Source organism: Microcaecilia unicolor, chromosome 7, assembly GCF_901765095.1.
Source record: "Microcaecilia unicolor chromosome 7, aMicUni1.1, whole genome shotgun sequence".
In the NCBI taxonomy this organism is placed as follows: domain Eukaryota; kingdom Metazoa; phylum Chordata; class Amphibia; order Gymnophiona; family Siphonopidae; genus Microcaecilia; species Microcaecilia unicolor.
Genome location: NC_044037.1, coordinates 275,793,813 through 275,803,467, shown reverse-complemented (window position 1 = coordinate 275,803,467; position 9,655 = coordinate 275,793,813).

Sequence of the window (9,655 nt, the reverse complement as noted above, 5' to 3'; positions counted from 1 at the left end):
TTGAGTATCTAGAAAGGAGTTGTGAAAGGATTGTGAAAAATTACAAGAGGACCTTACAAGACTGGGAGACTGGCCAGCTTATTTTCGAAAGAGAAAGACGCCCATATTTCGACCCAAATCGGTAGATGGGCGTCCGTTTCCCGTGGGCGCCCAAATCGGTATAATCGAAACCCGATTTTTGGCGTCCTCAACTGCAGTCCGTCACGGAGACGAACAAAGATCACTGGGGCGTGTCGGAGGCGTGGCGAAGGCGGGACTGGGGCGTGGTTATCGGCCAAGGAGAGATGGGCGTCTTTAGCTGATAATCGAAACAAGAAGGGCGTTTTTGACGAGAATTTGGTCCGCTTTATTTGGACCCTTTTTTTTTCAGGTCCAAGTCCCAAAAAAGTGCCTCAACTGACCAGATGACCACCGGAGGGAATCGGGGATGACCTCCCCTGACTCCTCCAGTGGTCACTAACCCCCTCCCACCAATAAAACCCCACTTTACAAATTTTTTTTCCCAGCCTGTATGCCAGCCTCAAATGCCGTACCCACCTCCATGACAACAGAATGTGTTCTATCCTCTGACAGCCTTTCCCTGGTTCTTATGTGGCTCTCGGGTGAGTGTGACACCTTTTCTGTTAAGGGCACTGCAGAGTCACATCAGCAATGCATTGTGGTGGGTGTAGGGTATTGGGCTCCGTGATTCCACTAGCTTGTGTTAAATGCTCACGATGTTGGTACTTGGTAGGCTCTACTCCCATGGTGCTTTTCCCTCTGCTTACTGGGTCAGAGTGTGCCCTGTTTTGTTTCCAGTAGTCCATGAGGTAGTGGCCATTTGTGTAAGACACTTTTAGATCCCTTTCATGTGTTGGCCATGTTACAGCACTTAGTTCTTACCTTGAATGTTGCTGAAAGAGGGCATTGTACACCATTCTGCCAGCTCGGACATACTGCTAATCTCAGTACCAGCGAGACTCATTGCCAGTGGGGCACAACCTCTGATCTGCAGTTAACTGTGAGTAAAGGTGCTTATTCAAATAAAGGACGTTTTCAGCGAGATTAGTCTTCAGGTGTCAACTGCTGTGCCAAGGTTATACACCAGCAACAAGTCCTGTCCCTGGAGCCCTTTTAGTAGGTACTGCAGTGCACTTCAGGCAGGCAGACCCAGGGCCATTCCCCCCCCCCCCACCCCCCACCCGTAACACTTGTGGTGGTAAATGGGAGGCCTCTAAAACCCACTGTACTCACATGTAGTTGCCCCCTTCACCCCTAAGAGCTATGGTAGTGTTGCACATTTGTCCCTCCCACAACCAAATGGCTTGGATTGGGACATTTCTGAGCTGGGCGTTTTTAGTTTCCATTATCGCAAAAAAAAAAAAAAAACGCCCATCTCAGAAGGGACCAAATCCATGGCATTTTGTCCGTCCAAACCGTATTTTCAAAACGAAAGATGGACGCCCATCTTTTTCGAAAATACAGTCTGTCCTGCCTCTTCACATACCCGTTTTCAGACAGACGCCCATGGAGATGGGCGTTCACGTTCGATTATGCCCCTCTGGGTGTCTAAATGATAGATGATGTTTAATGTGAGCAAGTGCAAAGTGATGCATGTGGGAAAGAGGAACCCGAATTATAGCTACGTCATGCAAGGTTCCACGTTAGGAGTCACAGACCAAGAAAGGGATCTAGGTGTCGTCGTTGATGATATGCTGCGGCGGCTAAGAAAGCAAATAGAATGTTAGGTATTATTAGGAAAGGAATTGTGTGTATGTGTTTCATTTGTATGAGTGTATTATTATGTATATGTGTATATATAACCATGTGTATGTGTGTGTTATTCTTCAGTGTATCAAAGTTTTTATGCTGCACAAGCTAAATTTGGGGTGAACTTATTTTTTTTAGAAACCCAAGTCTGGTCTGGCCCATTTTCCAGCCAGGATTTCGGACTTTGCAATAGCCAACTCCATCTAAATACAGGCCACTTACATACCTGGTCAGCAGAATCAGTTGGCCAACAAGATCAGCCGACTATTTCAGCCTCACAAATGGTCCCTCGTAGAAACATAGAAATATGAAGGCAGATAAAGATTATATGGCCTATTCAATCTGCCCATCCATATCATCACTATCCCTTCCTCTCCCTTAGGGATCTTATGTACTGTTCCAAACTTGCTTGAATTCAGATGCAATCTTCATCTTCACCACCTCCACCAGGAGGCTATTCCACAAATTCACCAACCTTTCCATGAAGAAGTATTTCTTTAGGTTACTCCTGAGTCTGTCCCCTTGCACCTTCATCCTATGCCCCTCCATTCCAGATATTCCTTTCAATTTATGACATAGAGGTATTTAAACAGCTCTATCATATATCCCCTTTCTCCCCTTTCTTCCAAAGTATAAATATTGAGATCTTTAAGTCTGTCCCCATACATTCTCTGGACTGACTCCATCCTGTTTATTTCTTTTTTGAAGGTGCAGTCTCCAGAATTGTACACAATATTCTGAACTAGTAAAAAAGGCCCGTTTCTGAAGGCAAGGAAATGGGCCCTAGGCAGGCAATTCCCCCCCTCCCCTGTGCTACGGCCCCCTCAACCCCCCCTGTGCCGGCAAAAACCGCCCCCTGCTGCGGCGCCGCCGTACTGGACTACCTGTTGTGCCCTTTGCATTGTTCATCTTCTCTGGAAGTTCCTCTGTGTGCGTCTGATGTCAGACGCACGCAGAGAAACTTGCAGAGAAGATGAACAACGCGAAGGGCACAACAGCACTTCGGCTGTCGGGGGTTTGGGTCCCCTGTCAGCACAGGTAGTCCACAACAGCAGCGGGGGACAGTTTTTGGTGGGCTGGGGGGGTCAAGGGGGCCATAGCGCGGGGGGTTACAGATGATTCCGAGGCAGCGCATGTTTCCCTACTCCTCTCCTTGCCTTCGAATCAGCTGTCCTGACGTCAGTGACGTCAGTGCGTGTCTGCCTAGCAGACCACCACCTCCAGGGAGCCACGGTCCCAAGCACAGAACGTTGGAGGTGAGAATTATTATATTATTATTATATTATATTATTATTATTATATATATACATATTATTATATTATTATATTATTAGATCACTCTTGGCTTCCCTTTTCCCAATTATGTATAAAATTTGGCCTCACAAATTCTCAACACTATAAATGGATCCAACTCAAACATTGTGTAACTAATACATTAGATATAAGTAAATTAACTACTGAGTTCCCCACTTGCTGGAAACTCTGCAAATCATTTATGTCTTCCAAAAACGTTGCATCTACATGGTACAAAATACTTCAATTAGCTAAATTCAGCTCACCAACTAGTACCATGCAATCATGGGAACATGATCTAAACACCCAACTAAATGAAAAAGAATGGGAAAAATTCTGGTTCAAAACTACTCATACCACCAAATCAGCGTCCATTTCACAATCCATGTTCTACCTAGCACACAGGGCCCTATGGACTCCAGCTAAACTCGCCAAAATGAATACGACAAAAAACAAAAATAATATGAATAAATGTTGGACATGTGAAAAAGATGTTGGAAATCTCAAACATATTATTTACTCTTGTTCATTTGTTCAAGATTATTGGAACTCTGTATGGAACACAATATCATCTACCTTGAATATTCAAGATGTTTTAACATATAACATAGTCATATTTGGATCCCTAATGATATAATCACCACTAGACAAATATCAAGCACAATTATTAGACATAATGTTACATCAAGCCTTAAGAACCCTTTTCTTTTGTTGGAAAGACCTTACCAAAGTAACGTATTTAACTTGGTGGAATTCTGTGTGTATATTAGCTAAATATGAATATGCTGCGGCTGAAAAATATAACTCACTTGTTAAATACAATAAAATATGGACTTCTTTACTAGATCAACTACATAATAACCTCTCTTAGAGTTGAATTTATGTATGATCATGACTTGTTATAGCAATAATTCTTGTATAATCTTAGTCTGAACATGTATGCTGATGCTTTGTTATTGTTAATCTGTTATACTGGTTATTTACTTTTATTTTAGCCATTTGTTATTGACTACAAAACACAATAAAAATATTGGAACAAAAAAAAAAAAGAATTATTATATAGGTTGAGGTCTCACCAGAGTCTTATACATGGGGCATCATTACCTCCTGTTTCCTACTGGCCATTCCTCTCTCTATGCACCCAAGCATCCTTCTAGCTTTTGCCGTTGCCTTTTCTACTTGTTTGGCCACCTTAAGATCATCATATACAATCACACCAAAGTCCCACTCCTCTTTCATGCACAAAAGTTCTTCATCCCTTAAACTGAACTTTCCTTTGGGTTTTTGCAGCCCCAATACATGACCCTGCATTCTTTAGCATTAAATCTTAGCTGCCAAATTCCAGACCATTCTTCAAGCTTCACCGAGTCCTTCCTTATGTTATCCACACCATCAGGAGTGTCTACCCTATTGCAGATTTTGGTTCATGTGCAAAGAGGTAAACCTTGCCAAACAGCCCTTCAGCAATTTCGCTTACACAAATGTTAAAATGAACTGGCCCAAGAACCGAACCTTGCGGCACACCACTGGTAACATCCTTTTCCTCAGAGTAAGCGCCATTTACCACTATACTCTGCCGCCTTCCACTCAACCAGTTCTAATCTAATCTAATCCCGTACTTAAAGACCACTTTCTCCCCCAAAGGGTCCAGAGAGGTTTACAATAAAAATTGACCCCAAATGAAAAACTGTTGGAAAAGATAAGTTTTAAGACTTCTGCGAAAAGCATAATAGTAAACATAGAGGGGCATAATCGAACAGAGACGCCTATCTCCATGGGCGTTTATCTCCGAAAACGGGTCCGTGAAGGGGCGGGGCGGATCGTATTTTTTAAAAGAAAAAGACGCCCATGTTTTATTCGTCAAGGTGTGAGCTGGGCGTTTTTGCTTTTCAGCGATAATGGAAAATGAAATCGCCCAGCTCAAAAACGAATAAATCCAAGACATTTATTCGTGGGAGGGGCCAGGATTCATAGTGCACTGGTCCCCCTCACATGCCAGGACACCAACCGGGCACCCTAGGGGGCACTTTTACAAAACCAAAAAAACAGGTAAAAGAGCTCCCAGGTGCATAGCACCCTTCCCTTGGGTGTTGAGCCCCCCAAATCCCCCTCAAAACCCACTGCCCACAAGTCTACACCATTACTATAGCCCTAAGAGGTGAAGGGGGGCACCTACATGTGGGTACAGTGGGTTTGGGGGGGTTGGACGACTAGTAGCATTAAGCAGCACAATTGTAACAGGTAGGGGGGGGATGGGCCTGGGTCCACCTGCCTGACGTCCACTGCACCCCCTAACAACTGCTCCAGGGACCTGCATACTGCTGCTTGGGAGGAGGGTATGACATTTGAGGGTGAAAGTAAAAAGTTGTGAAACATCATTTGTTGTGGTGGGAGGGGGTTAGTGACCACTGGGGGAGTCAGGGGAGGTCATCCCCGACTCCCTCTGGGGGTCATCTGGTCATTTAGGGCACTTTTGGGGGCCTTATTCGTGAAAAAACAGGGTCCAGGAAAAGTGTCCTAAATTCTAGCTCAAAACTGTTCCATTATCGGCGAAGGGCGCCCATCTCTGTTCGCCCGATAACCACGCCCCAGTTCCGCCTTCACCACGCCTCCGACACGCCCCCGTCAACTTTGTCCGCACCCGCGACGGAGTGCAGTTGAAAGTGTCCAAAGTTCGGCTTTCGATTATACCGCTTTATTTGTTTTTGTGAGAAGAACGCCCATCTCCCGATTTAGGTCGGAACTTGGGCGTTATTCTCGTTCGATTATAAGCTGGATAGTAACATAGTAGATGACGGCAGAAAAAGACCTGCACGGTCCATCCAGTCTGCCCAACAAGACAACTCATATGTGCTACTTTTTGTGTATACCCTACCTTGATTTGTACCTGTCCTCTTCAGGGCACAGACCGTATAAGTCTGCCCAGCACTATCCCCGCCTCCCAACCACCAGCCCCGCCTCCCACCACCGGCTCGGTCTGTTTCTTCACCGGTAAAACAAGCTCATTCCAGATCGCAACAGCTATATATAAAAAAGGCGATGCCAATATCTTTTTATGCTGAGCACTCTCAAAAGATGGAAATATTAACGGGTAGGAATCTTTTGACCTAGAAACTTTTCTGACTGAAGGAGATAGCACTAACTGAGTCAAACTTTCTGAAGCCAAACCATTTTAAATACAAAGCAAGCTAATTTAAAGGAAGCCAGTGAACACAAACCAACAATGGAGAAACACGATCAAACCTTTCCTTTCCAAAAATCAATCTAACAGCCTTGTTCTGCAAAAGTTGTAATCTTTTCATGAGAATATGTAAAATCCCAGTATATAAGAGTAATCCAGGGATTACTAGAACTGGTTTGTAGAACTGTTCAGATTCACTGGGTGGAGGAACAGCAGGAGTTGGAGGGTGAAGAGCCCAGCCCATAGGGATGTATTTTGAGAATAAATGAAAAAGGGATGTTATAGTTGGTGTGGAGTTTGAATGTTATAAAAGTTATGTACACCAACTCTTGGTTGGTACTTATCATCATAAAATCCATTGGACTGCATCTCAAAGAGACTTCTATCATTTCTAAATAGCTTCAGTTCTAGCACAAGAAAGCCTCCACAGACTGCTTCCTTTCCAACACAGGTGCATCTCCGACGTAGCATTCACTGCGTCAGGAAAAAATTCTCTGAAACAAAAAAATGTATTTGATTGTGCCCTCTAACTTTCCGAAAGCACAAAAAATGATCAACTACTCACAATAAATACTAATACTTTTGGCACATACATAATCCCATCTAGTACTGTATGTTCAAAGTGGCGATAGCATCTGACATCAGTCTTATTAGGTTGAACAATCAATCAAATTAAAATCAGGGACATCCACTCCAATTCCTTATTTAGACCACTAGGGGCCACTGTTTTCAATTTCAAAATCCAGTGTTGCTCCTTATAATTCAGTAAACGTTTGAAATCACCTCCCTCCCACACATGCTCCAAAGAGTCTATCTCACACCACTTGATATCATTAATGGAGTGTTTTTGTTGTAGCCAATGAGCCACTAAAGGAGCCGAGATTTGTTCTGTTGTAATGCAAGATTTATGTTCATTCAACTGAAGTTTCATTGGTGTAGTAATTCTCCCAATTTAAGCATTATAACATGAACAAGGTATGGCATACACTACATAGGAGGAATTATAGTTAGTGTCAAACCTAGCATAAAGGCGTCATCCAGAAGACGGACTCACCCAGTCCTGTCCCTCAATCACTGAAGCACACCCTTAACAGTTCCTACAGCTAGTGTATTTCCTCACTTGATTTACTCGATTATACTGAAGTTTTTTTACAAGATAGTAGATCCCCTATAGTAGCACTTCTGCGCAAAGCTACAGTAGACATTTCAAAAGGCATCAATACATGCCAATGGTGACAAATTGTAGTAGAAATTGATGATGATAGGAAAGAATAGGGGAGTAACATGTGAGTTTATCTACCTGAGGCTTCCTTTTATAATACAGATGTTCTCACTGGGCACATCTGGCACCTAAGTAAGCTTTTTTGATAATGGTAGAGGGATATCCTCTATCCATCAATCTCTGCTTCAAAATCATAGCCTGATGTTTAAAATCCATTAATGGGGAACAAATTCTTCTCAATCGTAAGACTTGGCTGATGGGCAAACTCTCTTTCAATTTTCATGGATGGAAGCTATGGAAATAATAAACTATTACGATCTGATGGTTTGCAAAATAGCGTAGCCCTTTCAGAGCTATATGGATGGTATATTGGATTGATTTGATAGTTCTCTTAGCTTCAACTACATATATTGAACCACACTATTGTATCAATTATTCTCTGCCCGTGACACGTCCCTTACAAAAACTGTTTAAAAACATAGCTAATGCATGGTTTAGCAAATGCTAACAGGCAAAATATCACAAAATGCTTTAACGTGTTTTGTGGTAAACCTTTTTCATGCACTAAGCACCCATTAGTAACTCATAGCACCCTTTAGCGTAGGCGCCGACTCCGTGGGTGATGGAGCACCCCCAATATTTCACCCACCGGAAGTTCATTCCCTCCCTCCCTCCGAGTTCCAGGGTCGTCGTCCCTCCCTTCCTCCTTCCGAGTTCCAGGGTCGTCATCCTTCCCTTCCTTCCTCTCTCCCCTCACGTTCCAGGCCCCTCCCTCCGAATTGGAGGAACTGGGAAGACCCTGGAACTGGGAGGGAGGGGACCCTGGAACTGGGAGGGAAGGAGGAGGGAGGGGAGACCCTGGAACTGGGAGGGAGGGGAGGGGGGAGACCCTGAAACTGGGAGGGGGGCCTGGAACTCGGAGGAAGGGGGGACGGGGAGGGGGGACGAGGGGGAGAGGGAGGGGACGAGGGGGAGGGGGGAATGCACCACCTATAAAAAAAAAAAATTTCAGCACCCCCAATCATTTTGAAAAGTTGGCTCCTATGCCCTTTAGTAAAAGGGCTTCTTAACTTGTTACCTGCCTTGAATATTCTGCCTAAATGTAATACAAGCTCCTAAATAACTTGAAATTAAATCTTGCTGTTAGGCCCCATGTTAAGATAACCTTTTGATGTGCTTGTCTCTCTTTGTGGATCAGAATGTATGGGGCATTACTGTATGGTTCAGTTGTGTATAATAAAATTTTCTGCGTGGAAACTATAGCTGCATTTGTCAGTTGGTCTCCTGCATACAAATGTTTGTATATATCTGTTTTTTCAGGGAAAGTTTAGTGTCCAATGACTTACATTTCTTGAATTTGATTGATGGTTGGCATGTTTTAAAAGAGTTGTAAAATTGTTTAAGATTCTCTTTACCCTCAGTCCATGTCATAAAAATGTCTTCAGTGTACAGGCAGTACCAAAACATTTGATGTGGCGTCCACTCAGGAATTTCTCTTCCTGAGAAAAATCATAAAATCATAAAAGATCTACAGCCATTGCCTACTAAAGGATGAATGGTTGAGACAAATATTCCCTGCCCTTCCAATTCTAGGTTTGTTAGTTTGACCACCAAATCTAAAGCTGAAGCTAGTGAGAAATAAAGTCACACCAGAAATCCAACAAGAGGAGAAAAGCATTAAAACCTGCAAAAAATCAGGCTACAAACTGTGCTCTATCACACAACCGAAGAACCTAGAGTTACTCACAAAGGGAAGCAGGGGCGTGGCTACTATTGAGTGAGCCTGGCAAAAGCTCCAGGCTGCCAAGGGTAGGGCCACCTGCTGCCGGACCAAGGAAAGTTTCCTCTCTGTAAATTAGCTGCAGAGTTTTTTTTTCCCTGCTGTGCCTGACCTTTGCAGGATTTGGTTGCCCACACCATGGGGCTATTGAGATTGGAGAGCAAGTACTTCCTGTATCATCCTGTATGAGTCAGCAGGCCCCCAAGGATTGGAAGGTGCTAACACTACTCAGTGGATATGCTGACACACAGACAATAGAGGTGTGTTTTGAAACTGTAAACAGGCAGGTATTGGTCATGGAGGGGGGGGGGGGGGGGAGGGAATTCTATAAATGGTTCTCAAAAATCAGTGCTGGGAGAAAATCAGTGCCAAGCGTTATTCTATAAAGGTCCTGCGTCCTTTGTGGAATAGTTGCTTAGTGCCAATTCCA